The following is a 27438-nucleotide window of genomic DNA, read 5'->3' as shown; positions in this document are numbered from 1 at the left end:
TGCAAGAGAGAGAATTTTGGGGGAAATTAGTTGGCTTACCTTTTTTTCTTTTTTTTTACTTTCCAAAGATGAAAGCTTGAAGGTGTCACATGATTAATTCCATCTCAGGAAAGGCTAAGGTCTGTGCTGCCCTGGGGTGGCCAGAATGACCAGTGCCATGTAGCCAAACATCTCATATAAAACCTTGTCTAGACAAACCAATTCTGTTGGCTGAGAGATTGGACGAGAGCCTGAAACGTACACGTTAATCGACTTAACACATGTTGTCAACTCAACTTCAGTTCTTTTTGAACCTAGAAAATTTCTTCTGAGCTAGGAAACCTGAGAAGAATTATTAATAGAACCAGAGCCTGTGATGCCTAAACAGTCAGATTTGAGATGACAGACACAGAATTCAAGCAGCAGCACATTAGAGTCAGTAAAACGGGGAAGGAAGGTTCTAGATCAGAATGACTGATATACTTATGCCTTCATTTGACATTTGTTGTGTGAATATTGACTGATATCCGTGATGTGCCAGGTGCTTGGGTCAGAACAGTGAATGATAAGAAGACGAGGCCTGCTGTCATGGATCTTCCCTTCTGATGTGTGTTCCTAATAAATCCTGTGGTGGTAGGAATAGAGGATGCTGAGGAAGCGGAGAAGCGCCTTGGCCTGCACGTGTGAGCACGTGGGCGTCCATGAGGATGAGGGGAGGAAGGAAGGCTTCCTGGAGGAAAAGGCACCCAAACTGAGCCTGGCTAGACGAGGAAAGGTGTAACTAGAAGAAAGGCAGTAGGATGGGGCCAGATGGCAGCGGAGATGCCAGATAGACAGGGCCATGGGCGTGAAGGCCTCGAGGTGGGAAAGAGCTTGCCTTTGGAGGAAGCAAAGCAAGTTCCAGTGTCAACAAAAGATAGCTGAGTGAGGGTGAAGTTTGGCACAAGCTAACTTTGGATAACCTGACAGGAGCATTGTGGATCTGTTTATTGTCTCAGACTGTCAAGAATCTGCCTGCAGTGCAGGAGACCCGGGTTCTATCCCTGGGTCAGGAAGATCCCCTGGAGAAGGGTACAGCTACCCACTCCAGTATTCTTGCCTGGAGAACTCCATGGACAGAGAAGCCTGGAGGGCTATAGTCCATGGTGTCACAAAGAGTCAGACTCGACTGAGCGACTAACACCTTATTAATTAAAAACAATTTTTTTAACTGGGGTAAATTTTACATACAGTGAAATGTACATGACAAGTACATATATTTATCCTTGTAACCAGTGCTCCATTTTTTTTTCTCTTGGACACACTGCACAGCATGCTGGAACTCCCTGACCAGGGATCGATCCCAGGCCCCCTGCAGTGGAAGTGCAGAATCTTAACCAGTGGACCACTAGAGCTTTATTTTGTAAATGTTATATTAGCTGCACATGTCACAAATCTCCTTTGGAGGAGGGAGTGGTTATTTTGAGATGTGCTTCTGACATAACAAAGGTCCGTCTAGTCAAGGCTATGGTTTTTCCAGTGCTCGTGTATGGATGTGAGAGTTGGACTGTGAAGAAAGCTGAGCGCCAAAGAATTGATGCTTTTGAACTGTGGTGTTGGAGAAGACTCTTGAGAGTCCCTTGGACTGCAAAGAGATCCAACCAGTCCATCCTAAAGGAGATCAGTCCTGGGTGTTCACTGGAAGGAATGATGCTGAAGCTGAAACTCCAATACTTTGGTCACCTCATGTGAAGAGTTGACTCATTGGAAAAGACCCTGATACTGGGAGGGATTAGGGGCAGGAGAAGAAGGGGACGACAGAGGATGAGATGGCTGGATGGCATCACCGACTCAATGGATATGAGTTTGGGTAAACTCCGGGAGTTGGTGATGGACAGGGAGGCCTGGCGTGCTGTGATTCATTGAGTTGCAAAGAGTCAGACACGACTGAGCGACTGAACTGAGTCTGACATAACTTCAGAGGTAAGCCTGCTCAGGATGGGGGGAAATGGAATATGAGATGAGAAAACCAGTGTGCATACTCAGTCATGTCCAACTCTTGTGACCCCATAGACTATGGCCAGCCAGGCTTCTCTGTCCATAGGATTTTCCAGTCAAGAATACTGGAGCAGATTGCCATTTCCTACTCCAGGGAATCTTCCCAACCCAGGGATCAAATGCCATTTCCTACCGTTGGGCATGTTTGCAACCCAGGGATTGAACCTGCATCTCTTGAGTCTGCTGCATTGACAGGCAGATTCTTTATCAACTGTACCACCTGAGAAGCCAGAGGAAAACAGCAAAGGGAAGATGGCATCCATTCTTTTTTTTTTTTTTTTGGCCATGAGGCATGCAGGATCTTAATTCCCCAACTAAGGATTGAAGCCATGCCCCCTGCAGTGGAAGCGAGATGTCTTAACCACCAGGGAAGTCCCAAGGGATGGGTTTTGAGCAGGACCCAGACTTGATGCTCACTGCTTGCTGGCTTAGAATGCCCTGAGGCTGGGGAGGGGCACCAGCCGGACAGGACTGGAATGGGTAGTGGTCTGCCAGTGGGTGGAGAATACTCCAGGATCTACGTTTTCCTAAGATGTTTTTAGCAGAGGACAAACCCCTACGTGCTTTGTAGGATCTGGAGCATCTACACAGAGCACAGAAGATTGTGGTTTTCCAAGGTCTCCCTGGAAGGAGTCCCAGGCCACCTACATTTTGAAGGAAGCCTCCTGAAAGCATGCCCGGCTTTCCAGGCAGTGTTTCTCCCAACTTCATTGATGAAACGCAGGAAAACAGTCACCTTATTGATTTTTTTTTGTTTGTTACCTACCATACACGTGACATTTTCCTTTTCTAGAAGTCGGGTATTAAAAATATTGTTACAGTTTGCGGTTTTAGGGATTTACTGAAGATTTTATCATTTAAATGTTCTGACTATTTCAATATCTGGGTTTTTGACATAGTGCCAGAAATCACTGAACGTGTTACTATGCTCTGGCTAGGGTTTCCAGGACTATGTTAAACAGACATGGCAGGACTGGGGCATCCTTGTTTTGTTCCTGATCTTAGAGGAAAAGCTTTCAGGTTTTCACTGTTGAGTATGATGTTAGCTGTGGGCTTGTCATATGTGGCCTTTATTATGTTGAGTTACATTTCTTATATACATTATTTGTTGAGCGTTTTTATCATGAAAGGATGGTGATTTTTCTGAATCTACTGAAATGGTCATATGATTTTTATCCTTCATTTCTGTTAATGTAGTATGTTGCATTTATTGATTTGCCTATGTTAAGCCATTCTTGCATCCAGGGGTAAATTAAATTTGATTTCAGTGTATGATCTTTTAATGTGCTCTTGAATTCAGTATTATAGTTTTTTTTTTTTAAGTCCATTAAAAAAATTTTTTTTAATTTACTTACTTTTGGCTGTGCTGGGTGTTGCTGCATGTGGGCTTACTGTGGTGTGCTGGCCTCTCATTGAGGTGGCTTCTCTTGTTGGGGTGCATGGACCCTAGGGCTCATGGGCTTCAGTAGCTTCAGCTTGGGGACTTAGTTGCCCTGAGGTGTGTGGGATCTTAGTTCCCTGACCAGGGATCGAACCCACGTTCCCTGCCTTGCAGAGAGGATTCTTAACCACTGGACTACTAAGGAAGTCCTATGCTTAAAATTTTGATGGCTATTTCCATTTTCATCCTTGGAAGTTTTCACTAGTTTCCACTCTAAACTACAGACTGAACTGGCTTTCTTTTGAATTACAAGATACAGAGTTCCTTATAACCAGATATTCTATGAATGTCACAAAGCATTAAAGCAGGTGGAAAACCAAGTCCAAATGGCTAGAGTATATAAGTTCAAGATTTACCAAGGAATACATGTATCAAGAGGTTTTGATAAGCTCCTTTTATTTTTCCATTAAAAATTAACATGTTTGTCAATATCTAAGATATTCCTGTAGCTGTTCTATAAAATGCTAAAAGGTAAATGAACGTCCCTTTCTTTTCTCCTTTCCACGTGATGTTTTCTCAGTGTTGTATCCTTCTATCACTCTACTTCTTATCTTTTCAAAAATATGTTTATTTATTTGAGTAGACAATACCATTTTATAGTACAAAATTCACAAGTTATTCCAAGACATATGGTGGGAATTCTCCTTCCAGTTGTGGCAGTCTAGGTCATTTGAATCAACCATGCTGATGACAGCTTAGAAAGCTGGACAAGACGTAAAAACATTTTCTCAAAAGCGTCAGTGAGTTTGCAAGATATTGAAGGATTCCCATCCCAACATCTGGAAGAATGAAAAAATCAAGACAGGTAAGCCTTGCTAGCAAAATCATTTTTGCCCTGAAAACATCTGCTTATCCTAAGAAAGCATTGGTGAGGTTAAGCAGTGCTTTTGGTAGACTCACCCATGAGGGCAGAGTTTATAATTTGTTGACTGTCAAGGATGGAGACTCGAATAAATCACACCCCCAGTTTGAATGGAACCCCTAAAACATAAAGGGGATCTTGAACATAGCCTTACCACTAAGCTTCCAGGTCCAGGGAAGCTTTATCTTGATTGTCCTAAGCTAATGGCATCATTGGGCAACTGATAGAAACAAGTGACAAAATCCTCTCTAGGGGAAGATGTTATCATCCTGAGCATAAGAATAATCGTCCTCTCAATAATTTTTTTATATAATGAGCAGCACATAAGGGAAATATTGATTCACAAGGAAAATAGGACACCCATGAAAAGAACTAGAACATGAAAACAATAAAAATATTCTCAAAACCATGAGATATTGGAGTATCAGACACAGACTCCAGAACAACCACATTCACTATCTAAAAAGAAACAGAAGCCAAGAGTGAAAATGTCAGTTAGTAACTGGACATTGTTAAAAATAACAAGAGATTTGAAAAAAAGAACCAACTAGACATTCTAGAACTGAGGAATGTAATAACTGAAAACAAGAACACAGTGGATTTAAAAGCAGGTTACGTAGGTGAAGAGAGAGTTAATGAACTATGAGATAGATTAGAAGACAGTGATCCAGAATGAACCATCACAAGACAAAAATATAAAAAATACAGAAATGATGGTAAGATAATTTAAAAGGATACAGTGAGAATGTCTAATATACATTTACAGTTGACACTTGAATAACACAGGGGTTTAATCTGTGTATAACTTAGAGTCACCCCTCTGAATCTGTGGCAACTCCACGTCTGTGGAATCAACCAACCATGGACTGTATAACACTGCAGTGTGTACTATTGAAAAATATTCACACGCAAGTGGACCTGCACAGTGCAAACCCTTGTCATTCAAAGGTCAACTGTAATTGGAATCCGAGGAGAAGAACAAAACTGGTACAGCGGTAATACTCGGAGAGATCACTGCTGAGCATTTCCCAGAACTATTAAAAGAGGTGCATCGCAGATTCAAAAGTATAGAACCTTAAATGCATGTATTAGGGAAGAAGAAAGGCTAAAAACTGAGCAAATGTTTATCTTAAGTCAGAAAAAGCAAAACAAAATCAAGAAAATAAGGGGAAAGAAAGAATAAGGAGAAGAGGAGGAATGAAGTATAAAGCAAATGTGTAATAGAGAATACCAATGAAAGCAAAGCTTGGTTCTTGGAAAAGACTGATGAAAATTACATACTTCAGCAACGTTGATCAAGAAAAGGAAAAAAGGGTACAGATAACCAGTCAGGAGTGAAAAGGGGGATCACATAGTTATGAACAAGGTAAGATATAATGAGCAACTTTATGTCAAAAATTTTAGAAATTTAGGTGAATAAATTTATGAGTAATATACTGTTAATAAAAATTAAATCACCAATTAAAAACCTTTCCACAAGGAAAATTGCAGTCCTTTATGCCTTTACTGGGAAGTTATATCAAACATTTAAGAGAAAGAATTAATATTACACAAACTTTTCCTGAGAGTAGAAAAAGGGGTTAGTAAAACTAAGAAACCTGATAATGACATTATGAGAAAAGAAAAATCACAGGCCATTTTACTCATGGATATTTGCTAAGCTAAATATTAGCAAAGCAAAATCCAGTATTTCACTTACTACAGTGGTATAAGAAACTAACCAAAATGCTATGGCTTAAAATGGCTATTTTATTACGATAGGGATTCTGTGAGTCAGGAATCTGGACAGGGCAAAATGGTGATGGCTTACCTCTGCTCCCTGTTGTCTGGGCCGCGTGTTTGGAAGTCTCAAAGAGAATCTTGGAATCATCTGGAGGCATTTTCATTTGCAGGTCCTGCAGCTGATGCTGTCTGTCATAAAGACCCTCAGCTGGCTGTTGTGTAGAAACTCAGCTCATCTCAACTGGAGTGCCTGCATGTGACCTCTCCCTGTGGTCTGTCGGAATGGGGTAGTTCAAGCTTTCTTACTGCATGGCAGCTTGGTTTCAAGTGCAGGGTCCTAAGAGCAAATTGGAAGTGCTTAGCATTTTGATAATCTAGTCTTGAAATACACGTATTGCCACACCCATAGTGCTGTCTTGGTTGAAAAAATTACAAAGGTCCCATCCTGATTCCAGGAAAAGGATCATAGAACCTACCACCCAAAGGGAGAGGTGTCAAGGTCACGTTGTAAAAGCATGTGGGATGAGATTATATTGTTGAGGCCATCTTTGGAAAAATACAGTTTGCTCTATATGTGAAGTTAAAGTTGCTCAGTTGTGTCCGACTTTTTGCGACCCCATGGATATTCAGTCCATAGAATTCTCCAGGCCAGAATACTGGAGTGGGTAGCCATTCCCTTCTCCAGGGAATCTTCCAAACCCAGGGATCAAACCCAGGTCTCCTGCACTGCAGGCAGTTTCTTTACCAGCTGAGCCACCAGGGAAGCCCAGTATATGAAAGGGATAAGACCAAGTTGGGTCTATTTCAGAAATGCAAGATTCATTTCACATGAAGGACTCAGTATAATTTGCTGACACATTAAAAGGGAAAACGATGACTGTATATATAATTCGGCATCAATTCCTGATTAAAACAGCAACAACAATAACTTTTAGCCACCTAGGAATAAATGGGAGCTTTCTTAATCTGGTGAAGAAATAACTATAAAACAGGTATAGCAGATATCATGCTGTTGCTGCTTCACTTCAGCCGTCTCCAACTCTGTGCAACCCCATAGACGGCAGCCCACCAGGCTCCCCCATCCCTGGGATTCTCCAGGCAAGAACACTGGAGTGGGTTGCCATTTCCTTCTCCAATGCATAAAAGTGAAAAGTGAAAGTGAAGTTGCTCAGTCGTTTCTGACTCATAGCGACCCCATGGACTGCAGCCTACCTGGCTCCTCCATCCCTGGGATTTTCCAGGCAAGAGTACTGGAGTGGGGTGCCATTGCCTTCTCCGGCAGGTATCATACTGAATGGTAAATGTTCACTTTGAGTTCAGAAACCAGAGTTGCCCATTCTCATCATGTCTATTCAACAGTTGTTGGAAGTTCTAGCAATTGCAATGAGAAAAGAAAGATGAAATGTGTAAGTATTAGGAAGAATTAATAACTTACTGTTTATAGATGACATGATTGTTTACGTAGAAACCACAGAAGAATTCTATATAAACATTACTGTATTAAAGTTGAAAGTTTTGCAAGTTTGCTCAATACTAAATCAATGTACAAAATCAGTTGTATTTTTTATACACCAGCTGTAAATAGAAAATTGAAATTCTAAGCCACAAAATCCACTCTAGCTGGTTTAAGCAGAAGTAGTTTACAGTCTCCAGGAAGTTGGTAAGTCTGGACTTTAATGTTACACAGATGGAAATAAAGCAGTCAGAGGCAATGTTTCCATAGAAATACCCAGTCACACTATTGGAGAAGGAAATAGCAACCCACTCCAGTGTTCTTGCCTGGAGAATCCCAGGGACGGGGGAGCCTGGTGGGCTGCTGTCTATGGGGTCGCACAGAGTCAGACACGACTGAAGCGACTTAGCAGCAGCAGCAGCAGCCCAGTCACACTAAGGAGGACTGTTTTAGAGAATACACCATTGCTGCCTTGACTCAGTTATTCAGCACAAGTGGTATTAGATGCTGGACATCGGAAACTCTGCCCCATAACAGCTCTATAACCTGGGTTCATAATTTTATTTAAGGTCTTCAGTGCAGTTAAATGTACTTTCATGACCTTTATATTCCTCATGCCCGTCATTGGCCTACAGCACCAACACCTGAGTTTGAAACAGCTTTGCATTCAGTATGTACTTTACTTGGGATGGCCATAGGTGATGACTTTTACGACCCTTTCAGCATTACATGCCATTGGCTACCAGCATCCCATCCTCTAATGACGAGTGGGCAAACTCTGGCCTGCAGGTCAAATCTAACCTGCTATTTGTTTTGGTAAGTAAGCTATTATTGTAATACAGCCATGCTCATTGGTTTACACATGGTCTTTGGCTGCTTTTGCACTGTGACAGTTGAGTAGTTGCAACAGAAGTTACTTGCTGTGCAAGTTTTTTAAGACTATTGGTTATTTGTTCAGGGAGACACACTCTATGCAAGACGGTTCTTAGAGACTGAGACAGAGCTCCAACATTCCTTCTAGGCCTCTTGAAGCTCCCTAAGTTACATGATGACCTCATCAGGGTTCCCTTGAGACATTAGCCCCTTCAGTCAAAAGCTTCACCTGGAGTGTCAGCGCTGATCAGTACATTCAGCACTGCAAGCCTGTCTTGATTGCTAGAGTCCAAAGAAACTATGGGCTTCCCAGGTGGCTCCGTGGTAAAGGATCCACCTACCAGTGCAAGAGACGTGGGTTTGATCCCTGGGTCAGAAAAATCCCCTGGAGAAGGAAATGGCAACCTATTCCAGAGTTGACCCAACTTAGCAACTAAGACAAGAACAACAAAGAAACTACGGGTTCTATTTCTATAATTAAAATGTTTTATTTTATTTTTGCCTTTGCTCTGTTAAAGTGTCCCTTTTAGCCCTCAGCTTCAGATAAAACAGTGACTTCAGCTCATAGAGGGTTCCATTGTTAGAAGTCTGAGAAACGCTCTGTGATAACGTATGCATAATCTTGGTATATGGCCAGAAACTAATGGATGCTGAAGAGTCCTTGGAAGATCAGTCTTTCCTGTAGCTTAAGGCCATTAAGTCAGAATCATTCTTGCTGAATTTGTAAAAATGGAGTTAGCAGTTGGTGCATAAGAATTTTAGGGACCACAAACTTTGTTCTTCTCCTCTTTGACCACATGTAATATATTTAGTCCACTTTGAAGTCTTCTGATCTTGAAAAATGAAAATGTTAGTCACTCAGTCGTGTCTGACTCTTGGCGACCCCTTGGACTGTGGCCCGCCAGGCTCCTCTGTCCATGGAATTCTGCAAGCAAGAATACTAGATTGGGTTGCCATTCCCTTCTCCAGGAATTTTCCCAACCCAGGGATCGAACCCAGGTCTCCTGCATTGCAGGCAGATTCTTTACCATCTGAGCCACCAGGGAAGCACAAGGCAGGAGCCTGGTTCTCCTGTCATGGGATCCATGGGATAGAGAAGTCTCAGTGTATTTGTCCTCTCTAATTTTTCTTATCTCGAGTTCACACTGACTATTTATGGGCTTTTGGTCAGCTTGCGCTAGTTTCTCTCATAGAAGCATCCTGTCTGCTTTTGTTCTCTTTCCAATTTGTTGCCTTTAAATTTATCTTCAAGTATATCATCTTTCTGTTTTCCTAATTGGAACTTTAAAAATCTTCAACCTAAGTATTTGCAGAGTCTTCTTATCTCTCAGCCAACAGCCTTTGTCCTCCAATGGCGGAGGAAGGATCCCTTTGATCTTTTGCCAGTCTGCTCTCTTTAAAGACTGCACTGGTTCAGGCCTGGAATTTTTTCCTGGCGAAGAATTTTCATCTCTGGATGCATTAGCCTCTTTGTAGCCTTCTAATAAACAGTCTTTCTTATAAAGCATGACGGTGGTGCACATTAGTTTGAAGCTACCTTTATGGGCTATCAGCCTTGTCCTTGATCTAATCTTTCGTTGTACTGGAATCCACTGGATGTATAAGTATCACGGAGCTGCCGAGAGCAATACAGTCTGTCATGGGAAATGAGAAGAGGCTCCAGGGTCCTTCCTCTGTGATTGATTGTCTTATCAAAGCTTTTGAGGCGGGGCTCTGTCTAAGGAGCTCCGAGGCTGCTCAGGGCACTTCCATTTTACAGGCCCTGCCTCACACTGTCGTCTCTGTCTCAGTTTTCCAAAATCCTCCTTTTTCTTCACTTACTTTGTTTTCCTTTCCAAGGACCTGCTTTCCCTCCATCCTGTCTCCTTTTCCTTTCTCTCTCCTTACGCTTGTCGGTCATCCCAGTCATTCAAGTGGCCTGGGTCACGGCTGAGGGACCTGGGCAGAGCTTGAAGACTCCCCCCACCTTCCTGTGCGGCTTCAGTGCTCCTCTCCTTGCTCCTTCTACAGGTCTTGGTCCAGCTGGTTTTCTTGTACATCTCCCACATGTAGGAACGATCCTCTGTGCCAGGCCCAGGCTGGCGGCTCACCTTCTGGGCCAGGTCAGGGGGGTAGAGGTTGGGAACAGGGCCCTGATGGAGCGTGGCTCATGTCTCTCTCCATTATTTTAATGGCCAGTGTGTTTGATATTTTGACTGTTTCCATTTTTTTCACTGTTATAAATAACTACCAATGTGTCTCTCACAAGTTAGAGTGTATGCCTAATTGTAGCAGTTGGTATGTATTGACCAAAGGAACTTAAAAATAACTTTCTATATGTTTTCCTTTTATAGAAATAATACTGTATTTTTGTTACAAAAAGAATACTTTTCCAGAAAAAAATTTTGAATACCAATGAGCTGAAAGAAGAAAATGAAAAGTTACCTGCGGTATTACTGATAGTTTCATTCATTTTTAATGCAAAATACTATTTTCTGTTTAACAAACATGAGCCCCTTTATATACATACATAAACATTAAATGGGGCTTCCCTGGTGACTCGGATGGTAAAGAATCTGTCTCCAATGCAGGTAGACCCGGGTTCGATCCCTGAGCTGGGAAGATCCCCTGGAGAGGGAAACCGCAACCCACTCCAGTATTCTGGCCTGGAGAACTCCATGGACAAGTTCTCCTCCATGGAGGAGCCTGGCGGGCCACAGTTCATGGGGTCGCAAAGAGTCAGACACGACTGAGCGACTAACACTTAAACATTAAATGAGACATTTCATGTTATTAGAAATGCTTCGATAGCATCACTTACGACTGCTTAATATTTCATTCTATAAATGTACCGAAGTTTACTTAGCTACTCCCTCATATGGACTTTTAGGATTGTTTTCAGGTTTTCACTGTTCTTAGCCATGCTGGAGTGAACAACCTTGAGTCACGTCTTTGCACACATCCATAATGTCTTCTCTAAGTAAATTCTTAGAAATCAAATGGCTGGGTCGAAGGGCATGAATGTATTTTTAAATTAGTAGACTTTATTTTTTAGACCAGTTTTAGGTTCAAGCAAAATTGAGCCAAAAGTACAGTTTCCATGTCCATAACCCGCCCCGCCCCCTCTCCCCGAACCTGTGCATGTATAATTTTAAGGATTTCTGCATATGTTGCCAAATTGCCTTTGGCGATTTGAAACTATCGTACCAGTTTCCCTCCTTACCTACATGTTCCCAGAGCCCCATGACACTAAGCATTATCGTTAAAAAGAAATCTTTGATACGGCACATTTAAAGCAGAATACCTTTTCCTGTCATCGTAAGATTCAATTTTTTTCTTCTAAAATGTATATTTACATTATTTATAACATTACTATTTATTATGGTTCCTTTGCCAGTTTAAGAAAAATATAAAGTAATACATGTACATAAAAATAAACACCCAGATAGGATAGACAGATGCAGAGGTGTCTGGGAGGAAGGTTTGAGGATATTTGGTTCACCGTATTGATATAAGTGGCCAGTGTCCTAACCCACTCTCTCTCTACCCTTTAATTTCCCTCTGTGCAAAATGAAATTATCATGCCTCCACATTACTCTACCTGCTGTTCTCCCCTTGGCCTGCCCACATTCAAATGAGATAGACACTGTTATGTTCTTCCTTTTACAAATGAGATGACAGAATTCAGAGAGGTGAAGTGATTTGCCTGAGGTCACACAGCTAGGAAGTGGAGGAGGGAGCCAGGATTTTCCTTTAAGTCCATGTGATTTCAACACCTATACTTAAAAGATGCCACAGTAACAAATTTTCCCTCTTCCCTGTCCCTCAAGGCTGCTGCCTTTCCTGACGTGCCTGTTTCTGTCATTACTGTCATCTTCCCTAAGTTTGGGAAAAGGTAGGTAGGTCTGTATTTTGATTTTGGCTGCAGGACTTAAAAGCTGTATATGACCCTAGTGGACTTCTTGGTGGTTTAGTGGTTAAGAATCTGCCTGCCAATGCAGGAGACACAGGTCCAATCCCTGGTCCGGGAAGATTCCACATGCCACCAGGATGCTAAGCCCGTGTACCACAACTCCTGTGCCCACCAGCCTAGAGCTGGTGCTCTGCAACAAGAGAAGCCACCACAATGAGAAGCCCACGCACCGCAACTCTAGAGTAGCCCCCGCTTGCTGCGACTAGAGAAAGCCCAGCAACGAAGAACCAGTGCAGGCATAAATAAATAAAAATTTTTTTAAAGTTGAAAAAAAAAATGACCCTCGGCAAGTCTCTCTGCCCTTCTTTGCCTCCATTTCTTCTTCTATAAAATCAGAGTATAATTATCTGTGACAGGATGTTTTGTAGAAAAAGGGACACAGTCCATGTGAAAGTCCCATGTAATGCAAATATCAAGTATTATTATTTCAGAGCCTGGGAAATAATTGCTGATCTAACAAAGTAAACTAGCCATGTGGACATAGGCTTCTCTTAGCGTACATGACTTTTTCAGAAGAATCTTTGCGTTTGTTATCTGCTTTTTTTTCAAGTAACATTAAAAAAAGTCCATGGTTACTCTTTATTAAGGAAAAGAACTCTATTGTTAACTCCTTTTTAAAAAAGTAACATTGAAAAAAAATCCATGGTTACTCTTTAAGGAAAAAAGCTCAGTTTTTTGTGGGGGGATGGGATATTTTTATGCAGACACGGGGAATCCCAGGCCCACGGAAGAGCCAGCCGGCTGTGTCAGTGGCCCCAGTGTCCTGGTCGGGCGCTGCTTTCCTCTGCTTGTCCTCAGTATTCGTGTAAATCTGTTCCCACCTGTCTTTTCACTTGTAATTAACAAACCCTGGAGCCAAAAGGGAAGTTGAGGGGTGAGGTTAGTCTCAAACGTAGGTGGCTCACCCCATCCTCGTGTTGCGGTCTTTCTTCTTATTTCCTCCCCTCAGTTGACCGGAATTCCATGAATACAGGGATCATGTTGCATTTATACCATCAGGACCTGGTGTGTTAGGTCTCCAACAAATGTTTATAAACGAATGAATGCTGGCAGTGTTCTTAGGCCTTCTGCAAACTACAAGATGGTTTGTGGTCCCCACGGTCAACAACAACCAGTGTCCTTCAACACTGTTGTGGTTTCCCTAGAGCAAGAGTTCTTGAGCTTGATCTCTGGACCTGTCACGGATCCAGAGAGGGCCTTCAGGGGTTCCCACAGACCCCTTGAAATCAGATCCATTTGAAGACAGGCATTTTCTGAAGAGCCGCATCTTAGCTTTCATCGCCTTCTCAAAGGAGTATGTGACCAAAAATAAATAGAAATCACCGCACAAACTGTGGAAAGCTTTTCAACAGGATAGAGTCCTCTAGCCTACTCATTTTCCTGCACACACGGTCGTATTGATTTGTACCTTGACCCCACTTGATAAATGAACCATACCGTAACCAGGAGGAGTTAGCACTTCGATATCTAGATAAGGTTAGCGTGACCCCTGGCCTCACGTGCTGTAGTGAGCAGCGTGACCCCAGGCTTCCTGCGCTGTACAAGTCCAAAGTTCCCCAAGATTGTAAAGATTCCTTCGTGGGGAAGGAGTGGCTTATGTTCTCCTGGTCATCTCTGCCACCTCTTTCTGTTTCTCAACCTGTCAGCTCATAATAGAAACTCAGTCCCCTCCTGGTTTCCATCAAGAACAAAGAACATACCCACAAAGAGCTTTTATGTCATCATCTTTGCTGATGTTTGGAAAATCCCAGAAGGGGGTCACGGTGTAGCAGAAAACCCAGACCTCTGACATCTTCCGGACTCCTAGCTCCATCCCCTTCTGCTCTTCCTCACAGATTTCCCTTAAAAGTCCAGTTCACCTTTCATTACTGCGCAGAGCTACTTGGCAATAAAAACCTTTAGCTTTTATTTCTCTTTTTGCATGGCTGAACCCCAAAAGAGGATTAGCAGCCAAGAGGGCCTTCCACTTGACAGGAGCCTTTCTGTTCAGAAGGCAGATATGGTTATAAAGACTTTCTTCTTTTTGTATACACATTTCAACATTTTCTCAAATTTCATGAAGCCATCTAAAAAATCCTGTAGACCTGTATTAAAAATCACTTTCACTTCACTATGAATGTAGGCTCTGCAATGATGTAGAGCCTATAAGCACATTGAAGATGTTGTTCTTACATAGAACAAAAGGGCAGGAACATTTTTATTTGAGATCTACTAAACAAGTTTCCCTCTCCTAAAAACTGAGTTTTTTCTTCTGTTTAAGTTCCTCCAACTTTATTTTCCTCATCTTCTTCTTTTTTTTTTTTTAAGTAATACATTTATTTTTGAAGAGTATAACACTAATATGCATTTTATAAAAATTAGAACAACACGGAAGTATACCACTTAATGAAATCTGGAATCCAGTTTGGTATATTCTGTATCTTTTCAGAGGTTTAAATGCATATAATAACAAAACAGTGATTGTGAGCCAGGTACAGTGCATTGTCTCATAAAATTCTCACAGTGTCTCTGAGATGGGGCCCCTGTTTACCAAAAAGCAAAGTTGAGGCTTATGGCTAACTGGTGACTTGCCTAAACATATTTCCAATATATTGCTACATAAGCAATCTGTGATAAATTGAGACATATCTAATTGTCTGATTATCTGTTCTTGTCTGATTATTTCCATGTAATAAATTTCCAAAACTGGAATTGCTTGGTCAGACAGTGTGCATGGTGATAGAACTTCCCTGGGGGTCCAGTGGCTAAGACTCTGTGCTCCCAGGGTAGGGGGCCTGGGTTCTGTCCCTGCCCAGGGAACTAGATCCCACGTGCTACAGCTTAACAGTTCGTGGGCCCCAAGTAAAAATCCTGAATGCCGCAACTAACGAACTCTCATGCCGAAACTAAGACCTGGCACAGCCAAATAAATAACTTTTTTTTTTTAAAGTGTGTACACTGAAATGTTGGTTCATTTGGAGAAAGGTAGTTAAGAGCTTTGGGCTTCCCACGTGGCACAGTGGTAAAGAACCTGCCTGCCATTGCAGGAGATGCAGGTTTGATCCCTGGGTCAGGAAGATCCCCTGGGGTAGGAAATGGCAACCCACTCCGGTGTTTTCACCTGGAAAATCCCACGAACAGAGGAGATTGGTGGTCTACAGTCCGTGGGGTTGCTAAGAGTCAAACATCACTGAGCGTGCACACACACACACACGCACACACACCAGTGTTCACATTCCCACTGCCAACTTGGTGGCCACTCACTAAACTTAGAACTTCCCTGGTGGCTCAGACGGTAAAGCATCTGCCTATAGTGCGGGAGACCCAGGTTCCATCCCTGGGTTGGGACGATCCCCTGGAGAAGGAAATGGCAACCCAGTCCAGTATTCTTGCCTGGAAAATCCCATGGACGGAGGAGCCTGGTAGGCTACAGTCCATGGGGTCGCAAAGAGTCAGACACAGACTTAATCTGAACCTCAGTTTGTTCTTATGTTAAGTGGAGCTGATAACAGAAACCTCTTGTGGCCATGAGGACTGAAAGATGATGAATGGTATGTCCCTGGCCAGTGTCCAACACATAGAAAGAGCAGTGTACTTAGAAAGACTGGTCCCTGCTCTTACAAAGCTGGCATTTTAATGTGGGAGTGGGGGAGGGGACAGTGAAAGACTGGCAGTAAACAGATTAATGAACAGGAAAAAGAACAGTGCTGTTCAGACAATTAAAGTGATGTGATAGGTAGGTGGGTGTTTCCTGGTGATTGCCAAGGGGGAGGGGGTTGATGGGGGAGGGTTGGAGTGGGAGGTTGGGGTTAGCAGATATAAGCTTTTATATATAGAATGAGTCAACAACAAGGTCCTACTGCATTCAGTACTCTATGATAGACCATAATGGAAAAGAGTTTTTTTTTTTTTTTAAAAGAAAGTATATGAATGTATTCAGTTGTATGTACAACTGAATCCCTATGCTGTACAGCAGTAATTAACACAACATTGTAAATCAACTACACTTCCATTTTTAAAATTAAAAAAAAAAAAAAAGTGGTGGTCATAAATTGACTGCTGCTACTGCTGCTAAGTCGCTTCAGTCGTGTCCGACTCTGTGCAACCCCAGAAACGGCAGCCCACCAGGCTCCCCCGTCCCTGGGATTCTCCAGGCAAGAACACTGGAGTGGGTTGCCATTTCCTTCTGCAGTGCATGAAAGTGAAAAGTGAAAGTGAAGTCACTCAGTTGTGTCCGACTCCTAGTGGCCCCATGGACTGCCGCCTACCAGGCTCCTCTGTCCCTGGGATTTTCCAGGCAAGAGTACTGGAGTGGGGTGCCATTGCCTTCTCTGCATAAATTGACTAAATACTGACAAATTGACCTGCAAAAAAATTTCTTAAAATTCCATTCCCTCTGTGTATAGACATGTTTCTTTTCTTCGCCCTCACGGGCACCTTTCTCCTGATTTTAAAAAGGGGCGTCAAGAGATTGTCTTAGAGAGCTTTCTATCTGTCTTCTAATGAGCTTCACAGGCAGGGGGAAAAGATAAAACCAGTTGATACCTCCGAGGAATCCCTTCTGTCCTCCCTCCCTCAGTGAACTGTCCAGCATCAGCCCTCAGACTCTGAGCCTCCCTTTGCTCTGCCCTTTCTCTCTGTGCCAGTGCCCATCTGCACCCTGTAATAGGACTGGAAGCCACCAGCGTTTTAGCCAATATCCATGGGGATCAACCGCCGCTTTCCTTCTCCGGAATTAGGCAGTGCCTGGCTCAGGGGAGATGGCTGATCAAGCATCGCTTTTACTATACAAACAAGGCAGCTTTTAGAGATAAGCTGGTTTTTCCAAACGAATTTGTTGGCAAGGATCTAGTACCTCCTGTGAGTTAAACCTACACAGAGGGCTCCGTACCTCTTTCTGTTACAGTCAGACCCTCTCCTGCTTGGCGGCCAGGGGAGGGGGCCTGCCCAGCTCTGAAGCCTACATCTGCTTCTGCCCCAGAGTCAGTGGGTAAGAAGACCTCCTTTATTTGTTTGTAATGCATCTATGATTGCGTATTGTTTGTGGATCTGTTCGGTAAAGCCTTTCATCAACCTACATAAACTGTGTCATAAGAAACATTCTCTTTGTAGGTCTTAAGCTTGGAGCCGCAACGTTAAATGATACAGCACATGTTAAATTACAGACTTCATTCAGGTCCTGTTTTTATTTCAGTTTTGTTTTTTTTTTTAATAGCAGTTACATGGTATTAGAATTTAATGTTTGATTCAAGCCTTAGAATAACATTGTGTAGCTTAAACCCGTAGACAAATGGATTAAACGTCACTAGTTCTTAAAATGCAATTTCTTTTTATGATCTTTTTAAACTCACTCAGCAACTTAAGTAAAACATCCCAAGGGCAACATGTGTTCATGATTGGGTGAGGAGGGATAGTCTGGGGGTGGCGTGGGGAGGGAATGTGTTCGGTGAAATTGTCCAGGAGCAAAGCACCGCTCACTTGAAGCCCAGAAATTTGTCATCCAAATATGTGCAGATTGCTGGTGCTATAAATAGTTTGAGCTCAAGTAAACAGCTTTCTTCCCTTCTAGCTGTGGTTTGGTCATTGTTCAGTTGCCAGAACTGCCTGGGGAGCAGCAGTAGCTTGCGCTCTTCTCTTAGGCTGCCATCAGCGACCCGCGGTACCCCAGGGCTTGAGAGGATGGGGGGCACCCCATCCTTGGGCCCTTCAGTTCCCTACCTTTGCTTCCCACCCTGCCCTCGCCTGTCCTGCATCTCTGCAGACCTGCCTCTGCTCCAGAGGAGCCCAGACCTGAGATTCCCGGCAGCTCTAAAAAGCCCCGGGACCACCTGGCTGTTGACTGAAAGTAGACTGAGGCGACACAGACGTTCAGTTTTCAGGGCAGAAGCACATACAACTCGTTCTCTTCTGTTGGAGCTAAGAAGAGCGGTGCGGTGGTCGGAACTGCCGTGGGCTGCCGATGCCAGCAGCTGTCCCGCCGTGTGCCAGGCAGACAGGCAGGCGGGCGGCTGACATTTCCAAAGCACCATTGGGGACTCGAGCAAAATGCTGCCGTTAGAGCAACTGAGGACATTCCACGGTTTATTACTCTACTTCCTTTGAAAAAAATAAGTCTCTCTTTCTCTTAAAATCCCTGCTTCAGCCACGTTCATCTGCTGTGGCTCTCATGTCAGATGCCCACGAGGAGCCTAGGAAGATCTTGACATTTTGTTGTTGAGGGCGCAGGGGACAGGAATGCTAGCAAGGACCGGACTAGGATCAGGAATCCTGGGATCCTTGGGCAAGTTGCCCAACTTCTCTTAGCTTTAGCTTCTTCATCTGTCAGGTGAGGATAGTCCTGTTTCATGGAGTTGATGAGAAAATGGATGTAGCAGTATTTTCTGGATGATACTGAACAGCAGGCTATAAAGGAGAGGTGGGAAGTGGAAAGGGTCTCCCAAGCCTGGCCTTGTGGACTGTGTGACCTCAAGCCCATGAGCCAGTGCCTCGCAGCCTCAGTCTTTTTATCTGTAAAATGGTAATGTCAATACCTGCCTTGTAGCGATGTTGTGAAGATTAGAAATAACACATGTAAAACTCTCACAAATGGCAGATAATAGATAAACGGCAATATCCTGGTGGTGTTACATTTCATGTGGAGATATTCACTCTGGCCGCTTGAGGATTCTTCACCTGGAGAAATAGCTTCAGTTTGTAGATGTTGAGATTACCAAAAGTCCCTGCAAAATGCTCATGGCAGTAACTGGTAAAGAATAGATAACATTTTAAAAAAATCAAAGTAATGAAATTATTATAAAAAAAAAATTCCTATAAGTCCAGAAAGGCATCAGTCTCCTGCTTACTCCCTCCCCTGACATAACCATTTAATTTTTCTGCCATTTCTCTAAATAAAATTACCTCTATTACTTAAAATGTTTTTAAATTTTATTTTATTTATTTATTTTTGGCTGTGCTGGGTCTTCACTGCTGTGAGGGCTTTTCTCTAGTTTCGGCAAGTGGGGCTACTCTAGTGGTGGTGTGCGGCTTCTCTTGGTGCAGAGCACAGGCTAGGGCTTCAGTAGTTGAAGCCGGGGGCTCAGTAATTGCAGCTCCCTGACTCTAGAGCACAAGCTCAGTAGTCATGACTCACAGGCTGAGTTGCCCCATGGCATGTGGGATCTTCCCCATGTCTCCCGCATTAGCAGGCGGATTCTTTACCACTGAGCCACAGGGAAGCCCTCTATTACTTTTTTTAAACATTTTTGTCAAAATGGCACATGCACACAGGTTTGCTTTGTTCTTTTTAAGGTCAAATACCATTATAAACTTACACTAGAAAAACGCTCTCCCCTGTTCCCCACCCCTTCTTCCCTTCCCTCCTGTCTTGCTCCCAAGAGCATACAGTTTTGATCCTGTTAGCTGTTCGTTCTAGAATTTCTCTCCCTATATATAAGTAATATACAGCTATCTCTCTCTCTTGTAAATCTTTTTACTATGGAAATTTTCAAACATGTTATCATAGAATAGTATAGTGAATGGTCCTGGACCACTCATTACTCAGCCCTAAGGTTCACGACCAGTTTTGTTTCATCTGTGCTAGTGGCCGTTTTCCCCCTACTCACAGATAATTTGGGCATAAATTCTAGACATTTCATCAATAACTACTCGAGCATATATCTCTGAGAAAATAAGGACTCCTTAAAAAAAACTGTACTACCATTATTATACAATAAAATTACTAATAATCCATTATTATTAGCAAAGGTCTCCGATGAACTCAAAATATTTATTTTTCAAATCAGATCCAAACAAGGGCCACATGCAACCATGATGCTCTTTACTTGTCAGTTTTCGACAACTTGCCTGTTGACCTCCTTGGCTGGTGCACGAGGCCTTAGCCTCTGTTCAGACACCTCAGCCCTGCTCACATTCTTTTCTCCCTTTCCTCCCTGCAGCACGGTTTTTTGGTTAAATTCATATTCAGTGTTTTCAGTGTTATGGCACTGTAAATATTATTTACTGCCAAGCCAATAACATTCTAATTTTTTTTTTTTTTTCCTTTCTGATGGTTTTTCTGGACTTACTGCTTCTGCTTTAATATGCTCAGTTTTCCTCGTTCCATCATGCTGAGTCTTTCCACACTTTCCCGTAGTCTTTGAGTATAGTTTTTGGCAGGCTTGTCAAGTAATTCCATGAGGTCCATTTCCCTGGAGCTTCCACCTTCCTGCTTGGATCAGGCTGATGCTCCCCAGGGCTCAAGAGTCAGCCAGGCCCTGAAGCCACTTGCTTAATCGTCATCACCATCATCCTTTAGCATGCCTTTCACCTCTCTTGTTAGATCCTTCTTTTCCAATTCTTACTTTTTAGTTTAAACCCTTGTTTAGGTAAATTTCTCCTCCAGAAGTTTACTGACAAAACACTGTACAAGTGAAGTTGTTCTAGGTCCTTGCAATTCTGAAAAAGTCTTTATTTTGCCTAGCTGAGTATACATTCTAGGTCCCAAATCATTTTGAACTTTTTTCTTGAAAAGCATTGCTCCTTTTCTTCAGGCATCAGCATTGCTGGCAAGAGGTCTGATACCAGTTTGATTCTTTTCTATTGAAATAATCTCTCTACAAAGGTGTAGCAATTTTTCCTTTTTGAATTCTAAAAGGTCAAGACACTATGTCTTTTTTCATCTTCTTGGTGCTTTTTAAGCTTTTTGGTTTGAAGATGCAGCCTCCCTTTGTCTCTGAGAACTTTTCCTCATGATTTCTTAGATAACTTCCTGTTGTACTTTCTATTCTGTTCTTTTTCTGGAATTCCTATTTAGTCTGACGTCGAACTTCCTGGATTGTTGTTCTATATCAAGATCCTTTTTTTGTCCTGTGAATGTTTTTTCCCTATATTTTGAAAGGTCTCCTTTTCATATTTTCCAGCCCTTCTCCTTAGTTGTCAATTTCAGTTTTCATGTTGTTAATTTTTAAGAGCCCGTTTTTGTCTTTATTTTATGTTTTATGGACACAGGATCTTCAGAATCTCTCTGAAGACATAAGAATTTTTTAAAATAAAGCTTACCATTTGTCTGAACCTTTTTTCTCATGGTGGAGTCTATTTTTCTCTTTATTTCAATCTCTGTCATGCTGTTGGTTTTCATCAGATGCCCTATGATAGTTTTTTCTTTCTGCCATTTATAGTCGATAATAAAAGCCTCCTTTTAGGAGTGAGGCCTTGATTTCCTCCGGAATTGGTTGTCTGTTTGCCCCCAGAGACCCTACCGCTGCCTAGGAAGCTGCTGGAAGTTCTGAGTACCATCCTGAAGGGTGCATCCTACTCTCGGGCACCTGAGACTGAAGGTCCTTTAAAAGTTAAAATAAGGATGCCTACTCTCCTACTCGAAGCCCTGGCTCACCCTAAGGCAGTCATTCCGTTTATTCAAAGAGCCCTCCCGTCTGCCTGGGTCTCTGCAGAGCTTGCTCACCCTCCGTGTGCTGAGGGTGTGTCATGGGAAGCTGACTGGCACAGGGGCTTCAGTGGGTCCCCCAATTTTCAGTCCTCTTCCCAAATCCTCTTGATGCCCGCCGTCCCCAGCCCCAGAGCTTCCCTGGACTTCCCACATTTCCACGGGGCCTTTTCTGTCCTTGTGCTCTGGACTTCATCTTCTGTCATCTTGAACATCTTTTAGAAATTATTTGGAATGAAATTTTTTGTTCTCTAATGATTCTACCTGACAAGAGGGAAAGCCTGGTTTAAAGTTTAGAAGACATGCTACTTTTTTTTTTTTTTTTTTTTAAGCATCAAAGAATTGCATTAAGAGCTTCCCTGATAGCTCTTTTGGTAAAGAATCTGTCTCCAATGCAGGAGACCCTGGTTCGTTCCCTGGGTTGGGAAGATCTGCTGGAGAAGGGATAGGCTACCCACTCCAGTATTCTTGGGCTTCCCTCGTAGCTCAGCTGGTAAAGAATCCACCTGTAATGTGGGAGTCCTGGGTTTGATCCCTGGGTTGAGAAGATCCCCTGGAGAAGGGAAAGGCTACCCACTCCAGTATTATGGCCTGGAGAATTCCATGGACTCTATAATCCACCAGGTTGCAAAGAGTCGGACAGGACTGAGTGACTTTCACATACATACACAAGCCTGGACTATCCGGGATACGTGTGTGTGTTTAGAAATTATTTGTTGGGTTTCCTGTTCTATACCAGTGAATGAAGAAGACATGTCATTGACCTTGTGGTGCCCACAGTACATGTAACATGTGTTAACAATAACATATGTTAACAAGTTAGGAGAGGCAGAAGGTGCCTGGAGACCCTGAAACATGGGGCAGCTCATGTGGTTCAGAGGGAAGACCTCCAGAAGGAAGTGACATTTAATCAGATCTGATAGCTGAGTAGCAGTTAACCAAAATAAGAGGGTTGGGGGACCTCCCTCGTGGTCCAGTGGCTAAGACTCTCTGCTCTCAAAGCAGGGGGCCCAGGATTGATCCCTGGCCAGGGAACTAGATCCCACATACCGCAACTAACATTTCACATACCACAACTAAAGATCCCACTTGTTGTGAGGAAGATAAAAAAATCCCGCATGCCACAGCTAAGACCTGGTGCAGCCAAAAATGAAAAGAATAAATAAGTATTAAAAAAAAAACCAAGAGGGTGGGGCCAATCAGATGCATGTTCAACAGTGCAGTGTCACAGAGAGCACACCTCAAACCAATAGAAGGTCTTCCTGCTGTTAGAGCACCAGACTGCTCAGCCTCAGAAAATACCCCTGCCTTCTGGGGCCTGGCATTCCCCATCTCAGAAATGAGGAGACCACATGCTCTTTTCAGCTCTAAAAGCCAACACATCTAAAATTGTTTAACTCAAGAGTTGGAGATTGCGCCTCTCCCATAACTGCCCCCATCTGAAACCCATTCTTGCTAGGGGGAAGCAGGTCTTTAAGAAGGCTGGAAAAGGTAGGGAGGGGCAGTGTGGTGTTCGTATATCAAACATTTGTCATCTTTTGTGGAGTTAACCACCCCCGCCCCCAAATGACTTGTTTCTGAATTCAAACACTGTTTTGAGTGACGGTGCAGTTCTTTCTGGGTCCGTGCCCCCAGGAGGTTAATAGGCTGTTCCTAGTGATAGAATGATGGGTCACCTTGCTTTTTTCCTTTTTTTTTCCCCCTGATCTTTTCTACTTTCCTATTTTTTTTTAACAATAAGCAAGTATGATTCTAATTTGAAAGCAAAGAAAATCTACTTTCATTTATTAAATCTCAGGCCATATGTTTCTCAATTATATTTGGGAAAAAAGGGGAACTACAGCTGTGTGGCATAGGGAATAAGTGCGTTTGAAACGGCGTGACGGCTGAAACTGGCCTTGGATTGGGTGAAAAGTTAATTGTATTTTAATAACAGGTGTTCGGACTAGAGGGTGGGTGTGTGCGTGCGTGTTTAGTTACTTAACCCTTATCTAACTCTGTGACTCCGTGGACTATAGCCTGCCAGGCTTCTTTGTCCATGGGGATTCTCCAGGCAAGAATACCGGAGTAGATTGGCTTTCCCTTCTCCAGGAGATCGTCTGGATCGCCAGGGATCGAACCCATGTCTCCTGCATTGCGGGTGGATTCTTTACCGTCTGAGCCACCAGGGAAGCCCAGAGGGTGGGTAATTAGTGGTGGCCAGAATTCATTCATTCACATACTCCTTTCAACAGATATCCATCAGTTACCATCTAAATAAGTTACTCAGGTGATCTGTGTCTGGAATTTTGTCCTGTGTCAAGTGGAGATAATAAATATACCTGCCTCGTAGGATCCTTGTCGAGATTAAATGAGGTAATTTATATAGAGCAGTTAGAATGTCATCTGATATACGATAAACAGTACAGGTTTTTGTTATTTATGGATTTCCTTATTTTAATAAGTATCTTATAACATGTACAAAATGCTCATAAACTAGACACAGCTTTTGCTTAAGAAGCTGAAATTCTACAGCAGAATAAGCTCTATCCAGATATAAATATGCCTCAAAGGAGAAAAGGGTAAGTCTCTTAAGAGAGAAGCAGATCAAGTACTTAGAAAATTCAGCGGGAGAAATCCCTTCAGGACTAGGGGTGAGAGGATGGGAATTAAAGGCAGCTTTGGGGCCAAGGGGCTTCTGGGGCCTTTAGGCCAGCCCTGGGTGCCGAAGCTGCCAGTTTCCTTTATCCTCAAATGGGGCCAATCCTGCTGGCTGGAGAAATCGACTGAGTTCCTAAAGGGAAACATTTAGAAGGCAGCAGAGGAAGGGTCTCAAGGAGACAGGTCTGGCCCAGGCAGCCCCATCTTGGAGCACAGGCTCCATCACTTTCTCCAGGGGGCTCTCTGAGCAGGCCGGCCAGTCCACGTTTCCACAACCGTTGGATGAGACTGTGAATAACTTTCCTGTTGCTGATTTGGGTAAGGATGCCATCCAGCGGGGGTTTCACAGCTCAGCGCATGGCCTCGGTCCATGCAGCGTGTCCCCTGCCGTGGTCAGTAGAGGACAGACTGGCTGTGCTGCTGCCATCACAGTTCTCTCTTCGTGGCTTCTGTCACAGATGGACGGTTATTCGGTCTGCAGGGCTCATGTGACAGAATGCGTGTTGTCGGGGAAAACGCTATCTTTGTTTTTATGAATGAGCGCCTTCCTAGTATTTTTCGATCAAGTGACACACCGTGCTTCAGCGCGCCAAGGGTGATGTCAGTCTACTGACCTGTCAGGATCTGGCTTCACTTCCTGACGCCCACTCAGATGCCTGGAATAAAGGCCCAGCCGAGCACCACCCCGCCTCCGGGCCCTGCACACAGAGTGTATCTGCGAGAACGTCAGCCAGCACTCCGAGGCTTTGCTCCTTACTCATCCTGACAAACAGCAGCCCTCCTCTCTGGCTTCCTGACATTCTTGACCTTATTTATTGTCACGTTGTGCTCAGGGCAGAGGGTGGTGACACTGAGTCAGACTTAGAAAATGATGTCTTTAGGATGTGCCAGCTGATTTTTACAAGTATTTTTGAACTTGTAGTATGTGGTGTAAATCACCCAAGAACTTTGAAGGGGGAAAGCTGTTGTTATTCTCATTTTCCATTGGGAAACCAAAGCACAAAGAAGCTAACTGGCCCAGGGTCCTACTCAGGCAGAAGGTCCGGGGCGAGAAGGAAGTGGTCTCCGTCCGTGAACCGCTGCTCTCTGTGGGTGACCAGGCTGGTGTCCCCCGTATTCTCCCGCAGTCTCACACCACCCTGTGGGAAAGCCTGCAGAGTGGCACGCTCCCTCCTAATACACACTCTGTTTGCTGGGACCTTTTCTGATTAACATCAGCGTTTTCTGAGCATTCATCAAAATTGTTGTTCAGTCACACACTGCCACAGCCTTCCTCCCACCTATAAATAGCTTCTTTCCCAATAGGGCCCAAGTCCCAAACAGCTTTAAGGCAAGTCAGGTCTGCGTCTCTGGGGGGAGGAGCGACTGAAGCCCTGACGTGCCTCAGGCCACACAGTATTTTGGTAGAAAAGCAGCTAAGCACCCCTCTTACCTAGCGGCCCGAAGTGTTTCCTGTCAGCTGAACCCAGGAAGACTCTCTCTCCCACTGCTTCCCCGCTGGTTTGAAGAAGCTTTGCCTGTTTCCCACAGTGGGGATGATCCCGTTTACAACTGAGGGCCCGGCTCAGTGGAGTAACCGTTTTGGGAGGGAGCACTGGCGGTGGTGTGGCTCGCGTCTGACCTCAGGAGGAGTTAAAAGACTCCATTTCCAAGTTTGGGCCTCTCATCTTCAGCCGCACGCCCTCGGGCACGTCTCTTAGCTTCTCTGTGTTTCATTTTCCCATCCAGGAAAAGGAGATTAGCAATGACCTAATTCTCCTCAAGTGAGAGTCAGAGGAGACTTTTTAATTTATTCATTTCTTTATTTCTGGCTGTGCCAGGTCTTCATTGCTGTGCGCGGTCTTTGTCTAGTGATGCCTGCTCTTCGTTGCGGGGCACAGGCTTCTCATTGTGGCAGTTTCCCTTGTTGTGGGACACGAGCCCGAGGGTGTAGGCTCAGTAGTTGTCGCACACGGGCTTAGTTGTCTCTAGACGTATGGGATCTTCCCAGACCAGGGGTCAAACCTGTGTTCCCTGCACTGGCAGGCGGATCTTAACCGCTGGATGCCCAGGGAAGTCCTCAAAGGAGACTGTGTACAACAAGTTAGAGCCTCCATCTATCGTCACTCACGTGGCCAAATACCTTCAGGTCCCTTTCGTGTGTTGTTTCATTCTCAGTGTCCTCAAATGCAGGCCCTCATATCCCATTTTGCAATTAAAAAAAAAAGGGGGTTCAGAGAAGTTAAGTCACATAGGAGTCAGAGCAGCTGCATCCCTGGCTCCAAAATTGATGCTCATAATCGCTATACGTGCCACATTGCTTCCCACTGTACACCAAAGCAGAGAGGCTTTATTTGTCTTTCTTATCAAGCACTCTTCAAACACAGGCGATTACTTATCTCTTGTAACCACGACTGTTTCATGTTAGTCCCTTAGGACAGTTAAATTCTCTTGCTGCTTTATCTTATCTCATAGTTTATGCTGCCTCTTTCCATGACCCCCAGGACTTGTTCAGTGAATTCTTGGGGGTTTTCTCCCAGAGAAACTGCTCAGCTCCACCAGAAAAGGGGTTGAAGGAGCCTGAACTGAACCAGGCATCTTGAGCAGTAGCCTCTGACCCCTCCAGGGTTCCTCCCTCCCTCAAGCCTGTGGTCAGCCACTTTGTAGTAAAGTTCCTTATGGTGAATTTGTTGATTAAGCTCGTCCGTTACTGAATTCTAGAAGTGGAAGACACCAAAACCCTCATTTTATTGATGAGAAAACTGAGATCCAAAGAGAGAGGTGATGTGCGTGGTGTCATTCATTCAGTTAGGAGCGTGTCGGGGACCAGAGCCCAGTTCCCAGGCAACAGCCCAGTGCCCGTTCTGAGCCTTCGGCGTGGACATGTGCCATCTGTCGAAGTAAAGGACAGACCCGGGCCCTCTGTCCAGCACGCACCTAGGAAACTTTCGGGAGAAATTCAACAGCTTGGAAAATCGAGCAGGAAGAAAAAAGATGGGGATGGTACGGAGTGTGGTGGTGTGCAGCTCCCCCGCCCTAACTAGCGTAATCATACACCCAAGAAGTGAGCTGGACCATGGCACAGCAAACTGAATCAGCA

At 43.8% G+C, this 27438-nt stretch overlaps 1 protein-coding gene and 1 long non-coding RNA gene across 6 annotated transcripts in view; one reads left to right on the top strand and one right to left on the bottom strand.

Annotated features, from left to right (window-relative positions):
* PKIG (cAMP-dependent protein kinase inhibitor gamma) overlaps positions 1–27438 on the top strand; it is an 80075-nt gene that overhangs the window by 17744 nt on the left and 34893 nt on the right. Inside the window, exon 1 of one of the 4 annotated variants that reach the window (XM_086331677.1) lies at positions 7892–17288. The exons of the other annotated variants lie outside the window; for them this stretch is intronic. The gene's annotated coding sequence lies outside the window, so the exon portion shown is untranslated. Of the gene's footprint in view, positions 1–7891; positions 17289–27438 lie in introns of those variants that run through there. 4 annotated transcript variants of the gene reach the window in all.
* Positions 1497–26162, bottom strand: LOC147360187 (uncharacterized). Of its 2 annotated transcripts, XR_015138987.1 has the most exons (4): positions 25792–26162; positions 7254–7412; positions 6130–6378; positions 1497–4236 (listed from the first exon to the last, which is right to left on the bottom strand). It is a non-coding gene; the product is annotated as an uncharacterized LOC147360187 (long non-coding RNA). The 2 variants fall into 2 exon arrangements; XR_015138986.1 differs by lacking the exon at positions 7254–7412.

Source organism: Bos grunniens, chromosome 13, assembly GCF_055505025.1.
Source record: "Bos grunniens cultivar Pamir isolate PY7600 chromosome 13, Bosgru_T2T1.0, whole genome shotgun sequence".
In the NCBI taxonomy this organism is placed as follows: domain Eukaryota; kingdom Metazoa; phylum Chordata; class Mammalia; order Artiodactyla; family Bovidae; genus Bos; species Bos grunniens.
Note: the sequence above shows the minus strand (reverse complement) of the source record. Positions and strands in the feature narration are given on the sequence as shown.